This window comes from Hypanus sabinus, chromosome 25, assembly GCF_030144855.1.
Source record: "Hypanus sabinus isolate sHypSab1 chromosome 25, sHypSab1.hap1, whole genome shotgun sequence".
Lineage (NCBI taxonomy): Eukaryota > Metazoa > Chordata > Chondrichthyes > Myliobatiformes > Dasyatidae > Hypanus > Hypanus sabinus.
The window spans coordinates 2,498,054-2,520,753 of record NC_082730.1 but is presented as its reverse complement, the minus strand read 5'-3'; the positions used below and the strand labels follow the sequence as shown (position 1 = coordinate 2,520,753).

Below are 22,700 nucleotides of genomic sequence, written 5' to 3'. Positions count from 1 at the left end.
AAGGTGAGGCAGTGAAGAGGCAGACTGTATCCCTGTGTTTGTTTATCAGGATCCCAGATCTGTGAATGTGGTTAATGGAAGTCTGGGTGGTGATGGTCAGAGCTGAGGCAAGATAAGAGAGCTCTGTGGATGGAAAAGGGCTGGGGTTGGTTGATTGAGGGGTCATGTCAGAAAGAGGGGGTTTCAATGGGACAGAGGCTGAGGGCAGATTTAATTGGGTCATGAAACGATGAGGGTCCCTGACTGTAAACAGAAAGGAGCTCTGGCTCTGGGCAGAGAAGACAATACCAAGGGCCGCAGACAGTATTAGACTGAACGGTGAGAGGGAAGTGGGGAATGTACTCCAGGTAAACATTGCCATGGGCTTGGAGGCGTGGTGGAGGCCATGATGGTCCTCAAACAGACCAAACCCTGTATGAATAGGACTAGTCCCACTCTCACTGAATGTGAAAGAGAGACAGTGGTGTGGATATGTGAAATGAGCTGGACAGACACAGCATGAAGCTAGCAGGAATTGACAGGCTGAAGAGCCACATTTGCTGCAATCTTCTGGCAATTCAGTGGTTTCAGAGCTGGTTCACAATGGGCCACATGACCTTCCTCAGTTTCATGAGTTCCCAACATCTGTGGGCCCATCATTATGGGTTCACACACCAGGGAGAGCTGGGTTTATATATACTCAAACCCTCTACAATGTCCTGACACACACCTCTAGGACAGGGAAAGCTGGGGTTACATACAGAGTCAAACCCATCTACAATGTCTCAACACAGACCTCTCTGACAGGGCAGGCTGAAATGTTCCACCTTCAGACCCTGCAGGGTTATCTTCACACTGGTCATCCTCCCAGACTGATGGTGTAGTTTACTGATCAGAGACTCTGCCCCTCGGGAGGACTCCCAGCAATAGATATCAGCTGTTCTGCTCTGTTGTAGTGACCAGTTTATGAACTGGGACGGTCACCTTCAGTCAGAGTGTTCCTCTACCAGCACTGAGAGACTTTCTGGCTCCATGGATGGGTGGGTGGATGAGGCAATGGATTGGATGGGACTCATAGCTGAAGCCTCCAGCCATTCTATCACAATGGGTGTTGAGGGGGCTGATCATTGAGGGGTCGTTCAGACCAGACTGCCACCCACGGCCAGAACTATTCACCAGACCGAGGCTCAGAAGCTCTTCTTGAGATCTGGCCTCTCTATGTCATTTCTCCAGGAACACAGAGATTTCTCTTACAAGCTGCACCTGAAAACTCTTCATTTTTTCACACTGGACATGTTGTGCCAGTCTGTTCCTGTATCTGGAGTGGAGTTCTTTATGTAGGAATCCTCCCCCTTTCCACAGAGACCTGGAGAAGAGAATGTTGTGTAATAGATTCCCAAGTCAATGAATGGGCTCCCCAGCCAGCTTTCATTTCTGCAGCCATGAGGAGACCGTCTATCATGTATACACGGAGTGTGAGAGGCTGTAGGACTACTGAACTATGTGAGGGGCTGTACCTTAAGTTCTGCTGCACATCAGCCCTACCCTTGTGTCCTTTTATCACCCAAAGCGAAGGCAGGTGGGTCACTTGGGAATTCCCCAGGATGATTTGCTCCTGGGTCTGGCCAAGGTCATCATTTTCAGATCCAAGTGGTGGGCACTTGAGGGTTTTCCCTGAGCCAAATGCCCTTCTTCTGGAGTTGTGTCCATACCGGCGTGTCCCAGGAGAAGGAGCACATGGGCTCTCCGGAGGGCAATGTGTTAACTTCAATTATGTACATATTGTGATGGAGTGTGTATGTTGTAAATATGAAAAATGAAATATTTTTAAAGAAAGACTCAGCTGAGTTTGCAATTGGAGAGATGTGGGCTGCCGCCAGTCATGAGAAGCCTCTGTGTTCAGTGTGTAGGACGATGGAAAAGAGGGAGAGGTAGGGATGGCCCCAGACTGTCATCAACCTCAGTGGAGGGAGAGAGCAGACAGAGAGCAGTTTATTCTTGCACAAAAGAAAAAGCATTCCTTCTGTTACATAATGTCAGTGTGGCAGAATAATGTTGAGGGAGGTTGAAGAGGATGAAAAATCTGTGGGGTGGGGTTATAAATGCACCGATCTTGCTTAACCCCAGTGAACTCCCTCCACGCCCCCAGGTGAATGGCCCACATCTCTGAGGGCTGTGTGGGGAGATCGATTGATTGCAGTCTTGTGTAGACAGCTCCCAGCTGACTGAGGTGAAGAAGCCTCCCCCAGACAAAGAGCCAGCACAGGACAGCAAGAGTAGACCCAGTGAAGAGGAAAATCTCTTGTCTGTCTACTTCAGGGCCTGGAATTCCTAGTTCTTGACAAAGAGCTATCGAAGTTTCTAACTGAACCAGATGCTTGTGCCTCTTCTGAGGAAATGTCCATGCCCAGGTGTCCCTGGGGAAGGGAGCAGACCTTGTCTCCTTGGATCAGTGGGTATTCCGGGACTGGAGCGTGCCCTGGACAGGGATGTCAATGTTTTAAAATGAGAACCCTTCTCATGAAAGTCAGTGAACATAAGTTACATAACATAACATAACTCTTTTTTTGTAAAAGAGCACAGATCAGACACAAAGTAAAACTCCATCAGCATGTCTTATTGAACTGTCTGGGCAGCCTCTCTAAATTCCAATTGCTCCGTCTGACAATCACTAGACTTGTTCTTTTCACAGATGTCTCCCAGCCAGACCTCTGTTGTTTCTTTACTGATGGGGTTCCAGGCCTCACATTTGTACATGACTTATTTGACCTGTTTTTCTTCTCCATGCTACTGGAGGTGATAGTGGCTGCCACTTCCCACAGCCTCTCCTCCCCTCCACCACCTGAAGCTGATGGAACTGCCGGAATTTGCAGAGCAGGTCAAGGTGATATTGCAAGTCTTGGCGGTGTACTGAACTTTGATGTCTGTACCTGACACAGGATCTGAAGTTGAGACAGAAAAAGAAAAGTGAATCAAGAAGATCCTTATGGACACCTTATTCCCCATCTCCTGCATTCCATCCCAACAGAACCAAATGAAATTTAATCCAATCATTTCCAACCCAACAGTTTAACTCTTCCTCTCCCTTCAGTTCAGACAGTTACTGCTGGAGAAGTTCCCAGAAGTGCTGCACGTTTTTTCACAACAGTTACTCATAAAGCTCCGTCATGTCTTGCTGATGTCTCTGTGTTCCAGGAATTCGCTCCAGCTCCATTTCTTTGTTCAGTAGAAACTTAATGTTAGACCATTCTGCCCCTTCCGGTCTGCTCCCCATTGAGCAATATCATGGCTGATTGCCCTCCACCTCATTCTCCTGCACCAAACTCACATCCTTTAATTCCCTTGATATCCAAAAGCCATCCACATCTACCTTGAATACCCCACGTGACTGAGCTTCTGTAGTCCTCTTCAGTAAAGAGTTGTGGAAATTCACTGGCCTCTGGGTGTGATTTTTCCAGCGTATTTCGTTCTCTCTTAGTCTGGAGTAGTTGAGCTCATATTCTGTCACTCCAGCCAGGGGTCCATCCTGCTGAACCCTATGAGGTGTTTGGATGCTTCAGTGTGAAGTGAGGAATCCTTTCAGTTATTAAGGGATTCAACACGCTAGAGGCAGGAAACATGTTCCCAATGTTGGGGGAGTCCAGAACCAGAGGCCACAGTTTAAGAATAAGGGGTAGGCCATTTAGAACAGAGTTCAGGAAAAAACTTTTTCACCCAGAGAGCTGTGGATCTATGGAATGCTCTGCCTCAGAAGGCAGTGGAGGCCAACTCTCTGCATGCTTTCAAGAAAGAGTTAGATAGAGCTCTTAAAGATAGCAAAGTCAAGCGATATGGGGAGAAGGCAGGAACAGGGTACTGATTGTGGATGATCAGTCATGATCACATTGAATGGTGGTGCTGGCTCGAATGGCCGAATAGCCTACTGCAGCACCTATTGTCCATTGTCTATTGATCACCTCTCATCCCTTCAGTTTCCAGTAGAAACCACCATAGAAGCCAACTCTCAAATAATGATGAATCAGAACCTAGGAGTGAGGTAAAGAGCCTAGTGATGTGTTGTCATGACAGCCATCTTCCTCAATGTCAGCAAAACAAAAGAATTGTCATTGACTTCAGAAGTTTGGGGGGTGGTTTGGTGTGGAGAGTGAGGATAGGGAATGTTGTACAGAATCCTTAACCTCAATAGCGCTGAAGCTGAGATGGCTGAAGTTCCCAGGACTGAATATCACCTACAGACAGTCCTCGTCAAACTCAATAAAGGTTCAAAGGTTCATATGATCGTTAAAGTATGTATGTACAATACAAGCGTGATATTTGTCTCCTTCAGAGAGCCACTAAATACAGAAAGAAATAGTGTTGATGAATGAAAAGCCATCAACTCTTCCCCCAACACACAAAAAGAGAAGAAACAAAGGTCACAGTCCCCAAAAGCCCCCCCTTTCCTACAGCAAAAAAATGACAATAACCATCCCCAGCACCCCTCACTCACAGATAAGACCAGTGACAATTAAGAGTCCCCGACCCTCTCACTGGCAAAAATTAACTGTAACAATAACAGTCCCTGGCCCCCTCACTCGCAGAAAAGAACAGTGACAGTAACAGTCCCCAAACACCTCACTCACAAAAATTAACTGCAACAATAACAGACCCCAGCCCACTCACTTGCAGGAAAGAACCACTAGCATGTCCCCTTTACCCATCTTTTATTAATGCTCCATAGAAAGCATCATGAATGCATCACACTTGTTATGGCAACTGTTTTGTGTGTGACTGCAAGAAACTGCAGAGAATTGTGAACACACCTAAGTAAATCATGGAAACCTGCCTCCTCTCCATGTACTCTTGTCTGCAATTCACTTACAACATAGAAAAGACACCATGCCAGAGATTAGAACAATCATAAAGTCAGAGAAAATTACAGCACAGTAACAGACCTTTGGTCCACCTGCTCCATACCGAAATCATTTAAACCGTCTACTCATTCATCCAGTGCCGGGAACATAGCCCTCCATACAGTACCATCCATGTACCTATCCAAGCTTCTCTTAAATGCTGAAATTGAACTTGCATGCACCACTTCTGGTGACAGCTCATTTCATACTCTCATGGCCCTCTGTGAAGAATTTTTCCCTCATGTTCCCCCTAAACTTTTCAACTTTCACCCTTAACCCATGACCTCTGGTTGTAGTCCTACCCAACTGCTGTGGAAAATAAAAAGCCTGCTTGCATTTACTCTATTTATACTCTCATAATTTTGTATACCTCAATCAAATCTCTCCTCAATCTTTTACGTTCCAAGGAATAATGTCCTATCCTGTTCAATCTTTCCTGATAACTCATGTCCTCCAGACCTGGCAACATCCTTGTAAATTTTCTCTGTATTCTTTCAATCTTATTTACATCTTTTCTGTAGGTAGTTGACCAACACTGCACATAATTCTCCAAAGTAGGCCTCATCAACACTCTATGCAACTTCAACTAACATGCCAACTCCTCCACTCGATACTTTGATTTATGAAGGCTATTGTTCCAAAATTCTTCTTTATGACCCTATTACATTACTCTAATATTACTTTCAATGAATTAAAGACCCTTCGTTCTATCACACTCCTCAGTGGCATACCATTCACAGTGTAAGACCTACCCTGGTTGGTGCTGTCAAAGTAAAATACCTCACAGTTATCGGCATTAAATTCCATGTGCCATTTTTCATCCATTTTCAGCTGGTCCAGACCGTGCTGCAAGATCTGATGGTCTTCCTTCCAGTCTGCTACATCCCTAAACTTGCTGATCCAGTTAACCACATTATCATCCAGATCATTGATATCGATGGCAAACAACAATGGACCTCGCACAAATCCCTGCAGCACTCGCCTTGTCACAGGCATCCAGTCAGAGAGGCAGCAATAGCTGATTAATTCAGCCAAAACAATCTATGACCTCTGACGTCCTCTGGCAGAACAAGGAAAGTCAGAAATACAGATCATCGGCAGCCATCTGGATGACATAGACGGAGCAGCCAACAGGATCTATCAATGGATCTGATCAAGCCATTGAGAACACTGGACTCTCACTGTAACTAATTGTATTGTTAAGTGTCGACTCTGTTTCTGCATGATACTAAATAAACTCCCTGTCTTCATTTCAGAATTTGGGTCCATGCTTTTCAGGTCAGAATTAATTGGGAGTTCTCGGTGAGACTATTTAGGTGTCCTCTGTCTCACTGAAGTTGTAACGGATGAAGAGAGGTAAATACCCTTAGTTGGTAAAGTTACCAAGTGACAGCAATGATCACTGAGACTGGGTGCGGGTGTGAAGTAGTCAAGGACAGAACCTGACTGGAGTGAATCAACAGTGGAGAGAGCCACAAGGATGTTCCAGCTCATGGGGTAGAGGGTGGAATCCAGAATGAGGAGACGGTATCAGAATAAGTGACTGCCCATTTCACACAGAGATGAGGAGTCGGGGGTGTGGGGAACAGACAGGAAAGAGGAGCTGAGACTGTCAAACCAGCCCTGACAGGAGTAGACATGAGGGGCAGAATGGCCTCCTCTTCCTATTTCTCATTTTCTATGTTATCCTTCCAATGGGAATCATTTAACCCTGGGGTGGAAGGGAGAACATTTCTCAGCCAAACTCAAGGTGAATGTTGCTGGGTGAGATTATTTTCAATGGTTCACTGGTTCAATTTGATATCAGAGAATGTATACAGTACACAACCTGAAATTCTCACTCTTCACAGACATCCCCAAAACACAGGAAATCCCCAGAGAATGACTGACAGAAAAATGTTAGAACCACAAAGCCCCCCACACCCCTCCCACACACAAGCAACAGCAAAGCATAAACCTCCCCCCCCCCCCCGTCCCGTTCCACCCACATTCCAGCAGGAAGCATCAGCCCCACACACCTTCAGGCCAGTAATAACAAAGCCCCCAAAGAGACCATGATCTAGGTCCATCAAAAACTATAGTCCACATACCAGCACTTCAACATGCCAGAGAGAGAGAGAGGTGTCGCCCCTTCCACAGGGAGTGAGGAGACCAACAAACAGCTCACTGTTTCGATATTACAGTCTACAGTCTACTTTGAATGTAATGTTACTGATAGAGTGAGTCAGGAAACATATTGCTGTGTGTGAGTGTGCTGTTGTGTCCGTGTACTGTGTCACTCACTGGGACACTATATTCAGTGTAATGAATACACAGGGTCTCACTCAGCACAGCACAGCATGAAGGCTGAGGAATAAACACCTTGCTGAGCTCAGACCTCAGTCTGGGGAATTAACAAGCAGTGTCCTGGGAAACTGATGGGATAACTGGAATCCCTGAACATGACAGACCAGATCTCTAACTGGGGATACAGTGACCCACAGTCCATTCACCCCCTCTACAGTCCCTCCCACCTTATGGGTCCATTGTTCAGTTCAGGGCTCCCATGTGTCAAGCACAGAAACAGTAATGGAAAGAGGCCATTCAGCCCATCTCACTGATCACTGTGCTGTCCTGAGCTAGTCCCATTTTACTCCACACCTTTCATCCATGAACCTGTACAAATGGTTTTTAAACACTCAACTTGTAATCACATCTTCCATAGTCCACCCCGAGTGCTGATCTCCTCCGGACTCAGTGTAATGAGGGTCACCATTAATACTTCTTGCTCCCCATGTTAGTCTCCGGGGATGTGCTGGGTGCGTCACCCGGGTTCACACTGTCTCAGTCCCACTACGGTGGGACTGTGAGCCCAGCTCTGGACACGGGCAGTCTGTGGGGTTCGGTAAGCAAGGGAACACACAGGATCTGCCCTCACCCATTAATTAGGGGTGTTTCAGCAACTGAAGAAACCCGAGCCCCTCTGTGGCGTCTCACTCACCGTCCACCTGCAGTCGGATTACTCCCTGAGTCTGTGCTCCTGAACTTGCTGTAACAGTCAGCTCATAATCAGCAGTGTCCTCTCTCTGTAGATCACGGATTTCCAGGCTGAAGTCCCCAGGATTAAGAGTTATCCGTCGCTTGTACTCCTCAGGACCGTAATATTCACTGTTCCCGTTTGAATATGTCACTATCTTCTTTCTGGGTGACAACAGTTTCCACACAAGCTGAGCCACATCCGGTTCGACTGGGATCCCAGGAGGTAAGGAGACCAAGTCTCCCCGAGCTCCATTCACAGTCCCAGATGAGGAGACAAGAGGAGACAGATGAGCTCAGTGACTGGAGGAGGAATCAGACTGGGAGAATCATAGTTACAAGAGTGGGCGATGGGTCTCATTGTTTGGCTCCTGGCCCTGTGAGAGAAGCAGCCCACCATTCCAACAGTACACGGTAAGCTCAAAGGGGGAACAGAGTGAAGACTCTCTGCACCCGGTCCGGAGGATGGAAGTTGCAGCCTGCAGCCGGATATAAAAGGCAGGTCAGGGGGCACAGGCATGGAAAATGAGACCCAGTCTGGAGAAGTGTTGGGTGGGGTGCTTGGGGAGGTGAACACGTTGAGGGAACATGGGATAAATGGAAGTGTGTGTGATGTACAGAGAGAGCTCGGAGTGGGGCCTTGTAGGGCACATCCACAGATCCCTGAAGGAGGAGTGAGGGAGACGATGAGGCAGTTTGTTGCTCATGGCCTAGGTTCTGTGAACAGGTTGGAGGGGGGAGCGGATGATCATAGCAGTGCGGGTAACATCAAGTAGGAGGTTTCGGCAGTATGCTGAGATGGGAGTTGGGGAATATTTCCACTGATACAGAAGCAGGAGATGACCTTGCACAACCGCCATTCAATATCACAGCTCATTGTCCTGTTGCAATACTGGAACTCAGACTGAGCCATTTCTTGCTCCACTTATGTACTGGAAACTAACGTTAATCTCTGCCTTCCCCACTGTTGTGATGGAATCCAAAATCCAGTCTCAACTTTTCCATTGCGGTGCTGTAATCAAGAGTAAATTACTACCTTCTCCACTGCTGTTCTGGAATGCAGAGTTAATCTCTGCCTTTCCTGCTGCTGTGCTGGAATCCAGTGTCGATCTCCGCCTTTCCTGCTGCTGAGCTGGAATCCAGTGTCGATCTCCGCCTTTCCTGATGCTGTGCTGGAATCCAGTGTTGATCTCCGCCTTTCCTGATGCTGTGCTGGAATCCAGTGTCGATCTCCGCCTTTCCTGCTGCGGTGCTGGAATCCAGTGTCGATCTCCGCCTTTCCTGCTGCTGAGCTGGAATCCAGTGTCGATCTCCGCCTTTCCTGATGCTGTGCTGGAATCCAGTGTCGATCTCCGCCTTTCCTGCTGCTGAGCTGGAATCCAGTGTCGATCTCTGCCTTTCCTGCTGCTGAGCTGGAATCCAGTGTCGATCTCCGCCTTTCCTGATGCTGTGCTGGAATCCAGTGTCGATCTCCACCTTTCCTGCTGCTGAGCTGGAATCCAGTGTCGATCTCTGCCTTTCCTGCTGCTGTGCTGGAATCCAGTGTCGATCGCTGCCTTTCCTGCTGCTGTGCTGGAATCCAGTGTCGATCACTGCCTTTCCTGCTGCTGTGCTGGAATCCAGTGTCGATCTCTGCCTTTCCTGCTGCTGAGCTGGAATCCAGTGTCGATCTCTGCCTTTCTTGCTGCTGAGCTGGAATCCAGTGTCGATCTCCGCCTTTCCTGATGCTGTGCTGGAATCCAGTGTCGATCTCCGCCTTTCCTGCTGCTGAGCTGGAATCCAGTGTCGATCTCTGCCTTTCCTGCTGCTGTGCTGGAATCCAGTGTCGATCGCTGCCTTTCCTGCTGCTGTGCTGGAATCCAGTGTCGATCACTGCCTTTCCTGCTGCTGTGCTGGAATCCAGTGTCGATCTCTGCCTTTCCTGCTGCTGAGCTGGAATCCAGTGTCGATCTCTGCCTTTCTTGCTGCTGAGCTGGAATCCAGTGTCGATCTCTGCCTACCATACTGCTGTGCTGGAATCCAGTGTCGATCTCTGCCTTTCCTGCTGCTGAGCTGGAATCCAGTGTCGATCTCTGCCTTTCTTGCTGCTGAGCTGGAATCCAGTGTCGATCTCTGCCTACCATACTGCTGTGCTGGAATCCAGTGTCGATCTCTGCCTTTCTTGCTGCTGAGCTGGAATCCAGTGTCGATCTCTGCCTACCATACTGCTGTGCTGGAATCAAGAGTTTAGCTCTCCCTTATGTGCTGCTGTGCTTGGAGCCATAGTCAATCTGTGGGCTCTCCAACTGCTCTGCTGGAATGCAAAATTAATCTTTCCTTTTCCTGCTGTTCCAAAAACCACTGTCCAATCTCTGCTTTCCGTCTGCTGTGGATAGTCAGAGGCTTTTTCCCAGGGCTGAAATGGTTAACACGAGAGTGCACAGTTTTAAGGACCTGCTGAGTTTATCCAGCTTGTTTGTATGTCTTGATTTGACCACAGCATCTGCAGTGTGCTTTGTGTTTACTATAGTTTTAAGGTGCTTGGAAGCCAGTACAGAGGAGATGTCAGGGGTAAATTTTTTACGTTGAGAATGGTGAATGCGTGGAATGGGCTGCCGGCAATGGTGGTGGAGGTGGATACAATAGGGTCTTTTAAGAGACTCCTAGATAGGTACATGGAGCTTAGAAAAATAGAGGGATACGAGTAACACTAAGGTAAGGATATGTTTGGCACAGCTTTGTGGGCTAAAGGGCTTATGTTGTGCTGTAGGTTTTCTATGTTTCTATGTCTATGTAATCTGTGATTTTGAATCCAATAGGAAAATGTTGGATTAGGGTGTAGAATATTGTAAACATTCTTGTGGTTTAACTTAATCACATGTTTGCTCGTATCTATAGATGATCACATGTATCTATAAAATAGTTCTGAGAATTTTCCAGTAAATATGGCACAGTTGCTTCATACATATTGGTTTTCAATAGCAGTTGTCATGCTACAAATCTCTTGCTATTTTGTAGGTTAATTGTTATCAATCGTTATACTCTAGTCTGTGTATAAGACCGCAACAACTTTTTTTTGATTGGTCTTTTATTTATTCTTTTAGTTATTATTTTGCTCTTGTAGCTCTTAACAAATTGATCATAACCAACGTTTTATGCCTTATTCTTGATTTACAAAGAACCTTCGGATTGCAAATGAATCATGATCCAACAATAGGGTGACCCAGAGCTCATCTTACAGCATGCAAGGTATTCATGTAAAAGTCTGATAACTTTTGTAATAAACACACACAAAATGCTGGAGGAACTCCTGGCTGATTTCCTCCAATATTTAGTGTAGATCCTGCCTGGCCTGCTGAGTTTTGCTTGGATTTCCAGCATCAGCAAATTTTATCTTGATTGTAACTCTTGTAATAGCCGTCTTTGAGCCTGATTGGATGTGACTGTCATGTCTGCTGTCACATGGGAGAGGAGAATCACACACTCTGCGATTCCGGAACAGCTTCTTTCCCTCTGCCATCCGATTCCTAAATGGTCATTGAATCTTTGGACACTACCTCACTTTTTATAATATACAGTATTTCTGTTCTTGCACATTTTTTATTCTATTCAATATATGTATATGGTAATTGATTTACTTGCTTATTTATTATTATTATTATTATTATTATTATTATTATTATTATTATTTTGTTTTATATTTTTTCTCTGCCAGATTATGTATTGCATTGAACTGCCGCTGTTCAGTTATCAAATTTCATGTCACATGCCGGTGATAATAAACCTGATTCTGTGAAGAGACAATATCCAGTGTCATGGTGTGCACTGAACCCAGATATGAAGAAACAACCCTTCAGTCCTAATAACATCTGCATAAGTGTATTCTGCACCTTTTCCAATTTAATGACATCTTTCCCTATACCTCGGTGATCAGGACTACACACCATAAGACCAAAGACCATAGATATAGGAGCAGAATTAGGTTATTTGCTCTGCCATTTCATCATGGCTAATTTATTTCCCTCCTGCCCAATCTCCTGGCATCTCCCTTTATCCTTTCATGCCCTGGCTAATCAAGATTTTATCAACCTCCACTTTAAATTTATCCAATGACCTGGCCTCCACAGCTACCTCTGGCAATTAAATTCCACAAATTCACCACTATCTGGCTAAAGAAATTCCTTTATCATCTTCATTCTAAATGGATGTCCCTCAACTGCCAGGCTTCTTCTGGTCTTAGACTCCCTCACCAAAGGAAATATCCTCTCTGCATCCATGTTATCAAGGCCTTCCAACATTAGATAGGTTGCAATGAGTTCCCCTTCATTCTTCTGAACTCCAGTGAGTACAGGCCCAGAGCCATCACATGCTCCTCAGGTGAAAAACCTTTCAATTCAGAAATCATTTTTGTGAGCTTGCTTTAAACCTTCTCCAACGTTAGCGCATGTTTTCTTAGGAAAGGGGCACAAAGCTGCTCACAATACTCCATGTGAGGCCTCCCCAGTGCTTTATAAACCCTTAACAACACCTGGGTGGTTCGCATCTATATCAGTTTTAACATGATATCCCAACTCGTGCACTCAATGATGCAACTGATGAAGGCAAGTGTGAAAAATGCTTTCTTCGTTATCCTGTACTGCTGCCACTTTCAAGGAGCTCTAACTTTGTACCCCTCGCTCTCTCTGTTCTACAGCACTGTCCAAGGCTTGCCTTTTGCTGTATATATTATGGTCTGGTTTAACTTCCCAAACTACAACACTTTGCACTTATCTGTGTACAGGAAGTAGACAGAGCACCAAGCAAAATGGTGTCATAACAACAACAAATCCCTCAATGCCATCAAAACAAAAGAGTTGTTCATTGATTTCAGGATGAAGCAGTGTACGTACAGCATCAATGATGTAGAGGTTGTGAAGTTTGAGCCCTTCAAGTTCCTAGGAGTGAACATCAACATCCTATCCTGTTCTAACCATGTGGACATAATGGCCAAGAAAGCTCACCAACTCCTCTACTTCCGTAAGAGACTAAAAATCTTCTGGCATTTTCCCCTCTCTGAGTTTTATTAATGAAGTAAAGAAAGTATCTGATCTGGAAGCATCACTGCTTGGTATGGAAACTTCTCTGTTTATGAGTGAAAGAAACTGCAGATAACCGTGGACACGTCTCAGTTTATGATGGAAACCACCATCCCCTCCATAAACTCTGTTTACATTTCTTGCTGCCTCCGTAAAGCCGCCAACTCACCTCAGACATTCTCTCTTCACCACAATCATCCGCTCAAAATCAGGCAGATGATAAAAGCCCAAAAAAGCATGTCACCAGGCTAAAGGACAATTTCTGTCATCAATATCATTATCATCATCACTATATTCCAGGTTGTATGATGTGGGTGATCATGGTTTTTGACCATGATTGTTCTTGCCAATATTTTCTACAGAAATGGCTTGCCATTGCCTTCTTCTGGACAGTGTCTTTACAAGATAGGTGATGCCATCCATTATCAATACTCTTTAGAGACTGTCTGCCTGGAGTTAGGGGTCACATAACCAGGACGTGTGATATGCACCAGCTGCTGATCTGACCAACCATCGCCTGCTCCCATAGCATCATGTGACCCTGATCTGGGCAGGGGCAGGCGGGGGGGGGGGGGTTGCTAAGCAGATGCAACAGTTTACCCAAGATTCACCCGCAGGCTAGTGGAAGGAAGGAGCACCTTATACCTCCTTTGGTAGAGACGTATCTCCACCTTGCCATTCACCAGCTTCTATAATAGACAATAGACAGTAGGTGCAGGAGTAGGCCATTCAACCCTTCTAGCCAGCACCGCCATTCACTGTGATCATGGCTGAACATCCACAATCAGTACCCCGTTCCTGCCCTCTCCCCATATCCCTTGACCCCGCTACCTATAAGAGCTCTATCTAACTCTCTCTTGAATGCATCCAGAGACTTGTCCTCCACTGTCTTCTGGGACAGAGTATTCCACATATCCACCACTCTATGGGTGAAAAGGTTTTTCTGCATCTCTGTTCTAAATGTCCTACCCCTTATTCTTAAACTGTGGCCTCTAGTTCTGGACTCATCCATCAGCAGGAACATGCTTCCTGCCTCCAGTGTGTCCAATCCCTTAATAATCTTATATGTTTCAATCAGATCCCTTCTCATCCTTCTAAATTCCAGTGTATACAAGCCCAGTCGTTCCAATCATTCAACATATGACAGTCCTGCCATTCCGGGAATTAACCTTGTGAACCTACGCTGCACTCCCTCAATAGCAAGAATGTCCTTCCTCAAATTTGGAGACCAAAACTGCACACAATACTCCAGGTGGGGTCTCACCAGGGCCCTGTACAGCTGCAGAAGGACCTCTTTACTCCTACACTCAATTCCTCTTGCTATAAAGGCCAGCATGCCATTAGCTTTTTTCACTGCTTGCTGTACCTGCATGCTTACTTTCATTGACTGATGTACAAGAATACCTGGATCTTGTTGTACTTCCTCTTTTCCTAACTTGACTCCATTTAGATAGTAATCTGCCTTCCTGTTCTTGCCACCAAAGTGGCATCTCACATTTATCCACATTAAACTGCATCTGCCATACATGTGCCCACTCACCCAACCTGTCCAAGTCACCCTGCGTTCTCAGAACATCCTCCTGACATTTCACTGCCACCCAACTACTGTTATAAGACCTTAGAACAGTTCCTAATTATAATAAAATTACAGCTTAATCTCACAATTTACCTCACTTTGACATTGGCCACTATTGTCCACCTACACTGCACTTCTCTGTAAGTGCAACACTTAATTCTTTATTGTTATTGTTTTTTTCTTTTACGACCTCAATGCACTTGTCATGAACTGAGCTGTATGAAGAGTATCCAGACAAGTTTTCACATTTGTACCTGTAACAGTAATAAACCAATTTATCAATTTCTCCACAATGAATACAAATAAGCAGTATTTATTTCATACCTCACCCATCTCTTGTGGCTCTACACAGAGATGATCACATTATTCCTTATCATCTCCTGCGTGACCCTTGTTCTTAATTTAATTGGAGAATATTTTAGGATTGTCTCATCTGCCAATGCTGTCCTTTTACCCTCCTGATTCCTTCTTGTGTTCTCCTACATCCCTTTTACTCCTTAAGCGATTCACCTGATCCCAACCTATACTTCCTCGTTTTTCTTTACCAAAGCCTCAATATCCCTCTTCAACCAGGATTCCTTAACCTTACAATTTTTTCCCTTCCCTCTAACAGGAGTATACTCTCTCTGAACTCTCATTACCTTTTTTACTATAATGGATCTCACATGAGAAATGAACCTGGGCAAGAGACTAAATTGTTGGTTGGGAAAAACTTTGGAACAGACAGCACAGTTCCATGTTTTAATTTGTTACAGGGAAGTGTTAGGTTTTATCTACAAGCTAGTCTGAAATTAAAGCAAAACCAATTTGCTTTTGTATGGAACAGAACAGGCTTTGAATGGAAAATCCTACAAAAGGTAATGGACTCAAACCAGTACATCATGAGTAAAGCCCTCACAAATATTGAGTACATCTACATGAAACACTGTTGTAGGAAAGCAGCATCCATCATCAGAGATCCCCACCACCCAGATCATGCTCTCTTGTTGCTGCTGTCATCACGCAGAAAGGCACAAGAGCCTCAGAACCCACATCACTCGGAACAGTTACTACCCTCAACCATCAGGCTGTTGAATAAAAGGGGATAACTACACTCACGCCCCATCTCTGAAATGTTCCTACAACCAATAATCTAAATTTAATGACTCTTTGTCTCATTACCTCATGTTCGCATTAGTAATTACTATTTATTTATATTTGCATTTGCATGGTTTGTTGCCTTCTGCATTCTGGTTGATCTTCCATTGAATATGTTAGAGTTACTATTCTATAGATTCTCTGAGAAGATGAATTTCAAGTATGTATATGGTGACATGTATGTACTTTGATAATAAAATTTACTTTGAACTTTTAAACAGAGACTACAAAGTTTGACAGGGAGAAGCTGCTTGAAGATAAAGAGACATCAGACTTGTGGGAGTGACTTAAAATTAAGACGGCCAGCATGTTCATATTAGATTGAAATGCAAAGTGGCAGGGGTTTCAGGGAAAGCTGGTTCATGAGGGAAATTAAGGTCAAGTAAAAGAATATAAAAGGGATCAAGGGAATTACTTGAAGAGTATCATAGATGCAGGGATACACTGATGGAAATCAAAAGAGCAAAAAGATACAGCATGTCTGAAAAGATAAAGGAGAACTTTAAGGGAATCTGTAAGTATATTCAGAGTAAAGAGGTAACTGGGGATATAACAGAGCACCTTAAGGTTCAATGCAGTCATCCATATGTGAGCCATGGAAAATTGAAAGTGTTTTAAGTTAGTATTTCCTTTGAAATTGTTTGTGGTGAAAGTTACGGAAAGGAAGGAATACGGGAAAAAAATTGTGATCTGTCGGAACATTGTTTCATGACAAAATAGGTGGTGCTGGCAGTCTTAAATTTCATGAAATTCCGGAGGCCAATCAAGTGCATCCTTGGATACTGTCGAGAAGTTTGAAAAAGTTACTGGAGTCTTGGAGGTGATATTTATACCATTAGCAGCCATAGATGAGATACTGGAAGACTGGAGAGTGTTTTTGCCTTTAGTTAAGAAAGGCTACTAGGAAAAGCCAGGGACTGAGGTGGTGAGCCGAACATTGGTGGGAAAATTACTGGAGAGGACTCTGAGGCATAGGGATCTACCTGCATTTGGAAAGGCAAATACTGATTATGGATAATTTAGCATAGTTACGTGCATGATGGTGTCTCACAGATGTGATTGAGATTTTTGAAGAGGCAACTGAGAGGCAGAATAATAGGCATTGTCTACATGGGCTTTAGGAAGATACTTGACAAAGTCCTGCATGGTAAATTAATCTGGAACCTTGGAATACATGGGCACAAGAGAGTCTGCAGACGCTGGTAATCTTAAACAAACAACACATACAAAATACCATTGGAACTCAGCATGTCAGGGAGCATCTATGGAGGGGAATAAACAGTCAAAATTTCAGACCAAGAACCTTCAGCAAGACTGGAAAGGAAGAGACAGAAGCCACAATAAGAAAGTGCGGCAGGTGAAGGAGCACAAGCTGATAGCTGATGGATGAGACTAGGTGAGAGGGAAGGTGGGTGGGTGGGGGAGGTGAGAAGCTGCGAGATGTTAGGACAGAAGAAGGGTTTTAATAGGAAAGATCTCAGAAGATCTATCCTGGTCCCAACATATTGATACAATTACAAAGAGGCTACACCAGTATATATTTTATTAGGAGTTTGTGGAGATTTGAAACGTCACCAAAGACTCTAGCAGATGTTTACAGATGTGCCAAGGTGAGCATTTTTATTGGCTGCATCACTGTATGATATGGAAGGGCCACAGTACAGGATTGGAGAAGCTGCAGAAAGTTGTGAATTTAGCCAGCTCCATCATGGACACTGGCCTAAGCACTATTGTGGACACCTTCAAAAAGCAATGCCCAAGACATGCCCTCTTCTCATTGCTTCCAGCAGAGAGAAGGTACAGGATTCTGAAAACACACACTCAACACTTTATGAATAGCTTCTTCCTCTCTGTCATCCGATTTCTGAACAGAAGGTGAAACCATGAACACGACCTCACTATTTCTACTCTCCTTTTTGTACAAGTTATTTCATTTTGATATGTATTTACTCTGAAAATTCTTTGTATATTTTATGTATTGCACTGTACTGCTGCCACAAAACACCAAATTACATTATTTACATCAGTGATAATAAACCTAATGCTGATTCTGAGAATACTAGCCACAGAAGAATCGAAAGATGGAGGGGAATCATGGGGAGATGATGGGCAGTAGAGGAGAAGAGACGGGGTGAGAGGGAACCCTTATGGGGAATGGAAAAAGAAAAGGGGGTGAAGAGTTTAATTATGGACAGAGAAATCAATGTTCATACCATCAGGTTGAAGGCTATCCTACCTGAGTTTGTTCTCATTCTGGAGTACAGGAGGCTTTAGACAGAATGAGAATGGGAAGTCAAATTGTAATGGGTGGTCTCACATTTTGCAGCAAACAGAGAAAATCTGTTTGATGCAGCTGTCCCCCAGTCAGCATGGAACTTACTGATGTAGAGGAGACCATAATGGGAGAACCACATGCAATAGATGACCCCAATAGATTTGCAAACAAAGTGTTGTTCCAACAGGAAGGACTATTTAGGGTCCTGAAATGTGGTGAGGGAGGAGGTGTCGAGGCAGGTGTACACTTTCAAGATTATGTGCCAGGAGGGGAATCATTGGAGAGAGACAAGTGGACAAGGAAGTCACGTAGAGAGTGATCCTTATGGAAAGTGGAGAGTGGGGGGGTCATGAAACAAGTGAAGTGTTGCCTCAGCTGGAAGGACTGTTTGGGGGACAAACACTTCACTTGTGAGTCTGTTGGGGTCATCTATTGCATCCGATGCTCCTGGTGTGGCCTCCTCTACATCGCCGAGACCCGATGCATATTGGGGTACCGCTTCGTCGAGCACCTTCGCTCCGTCCGCCACAACAGACAGGATCTCCCGGTTGCCACCCACTTCAACTCTGCATCACATTCTCATTCGGATATGTCCATACATGGCCTCCTCTACTGCCATGATGAAGCCAAACTCAGGTTGGAGGAGCAACACCTCATATACCATCTGGGTAGTCTCCAGCCCCTTGGCATGAACATCAAATTCTCCAACTTCCAGTAATTCCCTCCCTCTCCCTTCCCTCATCCTAGTTTCACTCTGCCTCCTCTTCCAGCTGCCTATCACCCCTCTCATGATTCTGCCTTCTACATGATTCTACTACACAGCGATTTCCCTTATATTCCTTCTTCAACTTTCCTGCCTATCCCCTCCCTGCTTCCCCTCCCCCACCTCTTGATCTTTCCTCTGATTGGTTTTTCATCTGGCACCTACCAGCCTTCTCCTTCCCACCCTCCCCCACCTTCTTTATAGGGCCCCTGTCCCCTCCCTCTTCAGTCTTGATGAAGGGTCTCAGCCTGAAATGTTGATTGTTCGTTTCCACAGATGCTGCCCGACCTGCTGGGTTTCTCCAGCTTGTTGTACGTGTTGATTTGACCACAGCATCTGCGGTGTACTTTGCATGTACATATCCAAACTTCTCCTAAATGTTGAAATCAAGCTTGCTTGCACCATTTTTGCTGGCAGCTCATCCCCCTGTTACAACCAGCTAAGTGAAGAAGATTCCCCTTAAACTTTTCACCTTTCACCCTTAACCCATGATCTCTGGTTGTCGTTCCACCAACCTCAGTAGATAAAGCCAGCGTGCATCTACCCCTCATAATTTTGAATACCTCTATCAGATCTCCTTTTAATCTGCTAAGTGACCAGATTAATCACTTTGCATGAAAATACACTTTGATGTTTTTTGTCCATTTTGTAAAAATTGTGCTTATACTTTTCTTGTGAATACTGCTGATGGGATTTGACATGCCTGTGGCTGATCATTGCCCTTGTGCACATGACAATGAACTTATCTATGACTTTAACAGATCAGCTGTCAACGGTGTTAAACTGGAAGAAAATGGGGAATCAGTCTGGAGCAGGAAGAGGACTGTGGAGTCCAACACCAGTGACGCAGGGAGTGGCTTCATGTTTCACAATTTGTCCGCTCTCAGGGAAGAGAGAGAGGAGCTGAGTTTCATGAACAGCCAGAGCCTCAGTGGGAGGTTATGGGCCTGCTGCTAGCTGGTGATAAGCTAACGCTCAGAGGGATGGTGTTCACTCGTACTCTCTATCAAATGGCAACAGGAAGTGCAAAGAGGCAAAAAAATCACATGCAAAGCAGAAAATAGCTTTGATTTCTGGGTTTCAGACAGAGAGAGAGAGAGAGAGAGGCGGGAAGAGAAAAGAAGCTGATCTGAGGAGAGACAGACAGGAATCATGAAAGCAAACAAATTAAGAGAGGGCTGAAATAGGAAGAGAGAGGGAGAGAAAGAGGAAGTGTTTGGGTAGGCAGATATAGAGACTGACCAGATAGAGAACTAAAGGGGATGAGAAAGGGTGAGGGTGAAGGTCAAGGAGGTAATTAGTCATCAGCTATTCCAGTATCAGGGTGTAGACTAGAACGAGACCAGGGCATGGCACTCTCAGGCCTGCGTGACTGAGAAGCTAGATCAGTTCACATACATTTCACTGCCCTAAAAGCAATCAATCATTAAAATCTGATCTTACCCACATAAAGAGCAAAGAGATAGGCACAGAATGGGTAGAGGAACTCCAATCTGCATATTTTGGTGTGTGTTTCCTTGGCGATTGTCGAAGGGAATACTTCACGTTCTGTATCTGGAGCGTACATTGGGACAGCGTATAGAGAACCTCACTTTCTACTCAGTTACTACCGTCCCTGCTCTGGGAGCCTTGGAGGAGAACTGTGGAAATAACACAGGCCTTAGACAGAGAGAAGTGAAAAACATAATTTTTTTTGATTTAACTCACGATCTGAGATGGACAGCGTCAGCCAGAGGGAGATGAGAAACCACCTGAAGGCCATATCTCTCCAGCAACTGCAGTGCTCGATAGGACAGGTTTTTGCTTGCATCCGGTTCTTGGTTGTGATCCGCCTGCTGAACTTGTATCAGCGTTGTGAGCACATTCAGGAAGCCACGACTTCACGTCAGCACGGAGGCATTGACAGTGGGTGGATGTCAGTGACTGATCCCTTCTGCAAGATATGAAGATTTAAAGCGATTATATTTGAAATCATTAATGGTAATCCCTCATTTCAAATAGATGACAGAAAGCCACGGAACAACATGTCAGACAATATGGCAAAGCTACTTTTAATGACGTCCCACTAAGAAAAAATGAAGGCAATCGGGCAAAGTCAAAAGGAGATCAGGTTTGACCAACTTATTGAAGTTCTTGAATGTCAACGATTTAGATGAGAGCATTGAAAAATATATCAGCAAGTTTGCTGACGATACTAAACTGGCTGGCAGTGTGACATGCGAAGAGGACGTTAGGAGAATACAGGGAGACTTGGAAAGGCTGAGTGAGTGGGCAGATACTTGACAGATGTCATTCAATGTGAATAAATGTGAAGTTATCCACTTTGGAAGCAGGAACAAGAGGGCAGAGTATTGTCTGAACGGTGTAGAGTTAGGTAAGGGGGAAATGCAAAGAGACCTAGGAGTCCTAGTTCACCAGTCAATGAAGGTGAATGAGCAAGTGCAACAGGCAGTGAAGAGGGCAAATGGAATGTTGGCCTTTGTTACAAGGGGAATTGAGTACAAGAGCAAGGATGTCCTTTTGCATTTGTACAGGGCCCTGGTGAGACCACACCTGGAATATTGTGTACAGTTTTGGTCTCCAGGTTTAAGGAAGGACATTCTGGCAATTAAGGAAGTGCAGCGTAGATTCACTAGGTTGATTCCTGGGATGGCAGGGCTGTCTTATGCAGAGAGATTGGAGAGATTGGGCTTGTACACGCTGGAATTGAGGAGATTGAGAGGGGATCTGATTGAAACGTTTAAGATAATTAAAGGATTTGATAGGATTGAGGCAGGAAATATGTTCCAGATGTTGGGAGAGTCCAGTACCAGAGGGCATGGATTGAGAATAAGAGGTCAGTTATTTAAAACAGAGTTGAGGAAGAGCTTCTTCTCCCAGAGAGTTGTGGAGGTGTGGAATGCACTGCCTTGGAAGACGGTGGAGGCCAATTCTCAGGATGCTTTCAAGAAGGAGCTAGATAGATATCTGATGGATAGGGGAATCAAGGGATATGGGGACAAGGCAGGGTATTGATAGTGAATGATCAGCCATGATCTCAGAATGGTGATGCAGACTCGAGGGGCCGAATGGTCTACTTCTGCACCTATTGTCTATTGTCTATTGTCTAAGTGACATGCGTTTTGGATAAAGGGGAACGGGAAAGACTATAACTTTGATTTCAGGAAGCCAAGTGGTAACATGCTGAACCAAAAGTGTTTGCAGAAACTACAGGCCTGTGTATTGGAAACAATGTGTTGGTGTGTCGGGTAGAAGATAAGACTGGATAACAGGGAACAATATGGCCATAAAGTTCAAAATCCAAAGATGAGTTTATTGTCATGTGTGCAAGTACATCTTTGCAAATTTAAACTTACTTTCAGCCTAAACTCAGACATATAGCATCCTATAAGCAGCCTAGACAAAACAAAGCATAATTATCCATAAACATGAGAAAATCTGCAGATGCTGGAAATCCAAAGCAACACACACAAAATACAGGAGGAACTCACAGGTCAAGCAGCATCCATGGAAAAGAGTAAACAGTCATGTTTTGGGAAAAGTCACTTCATCCGGACTGAATGGAGAGGCTCAGACCGAAACATCAAATGTTGTGGAGATTAGGACATTTTCCAACTGCTTCAAGACCCAAATGATTGAAGGGAAGTAGCTGTTCTTGCTCACCTATATTCTTACTGTAATTCAGTTTTTTCCCTCTATATTTATTCAAAAGCTCGTCTTACGTTAACACTTCCATTGCCAGCATCATTCTCACGAAAGTCCTCTGGACCATCTCTAATTCCAAAACATTCTTTCTTAGAAAAGGAGCAAAAGCTGTTCACAATACTTCATGCATTCTGACCAATGATGATAAAGCCTTGGCACTATATTCTTGTTTTCATATTCTTGTCGTCTGAAAATAGTTTCAAACATTGCATTTGACATCTGTGGGCACAGCAAAGAAACACAGATGGTAGTTTGCCTCCCAGGTACCAAGGTCCAGGGTCTTTCTGATTGCCTCCACGATACC

At 44.7% G+C, this 22,700-nt stretch overlaps 1 long non-coding RNA gene across 1 annotated transcript in view; it reads right to left on the bottom strand.

Moving 5' to 3' along the window:
* Window positions 1-20,535, bottom strand: part of LOC132380935 (uncharacterized) — a 58,652-nt gene extending 38,117 nt beyond the window's left edge. The window contains exon 1 of the long non-coding RNA XR_009507877.1: window positions 20,399-20,535. This is a non-coding gene — a long non-coding RNA (uncharacterized LOC132380935). The remainder of the gene's footprint in view (window positions 1-20,398) is intronic.
* Window positions 20,536-22,700: the final 2,165 nt, after the last annotated feature.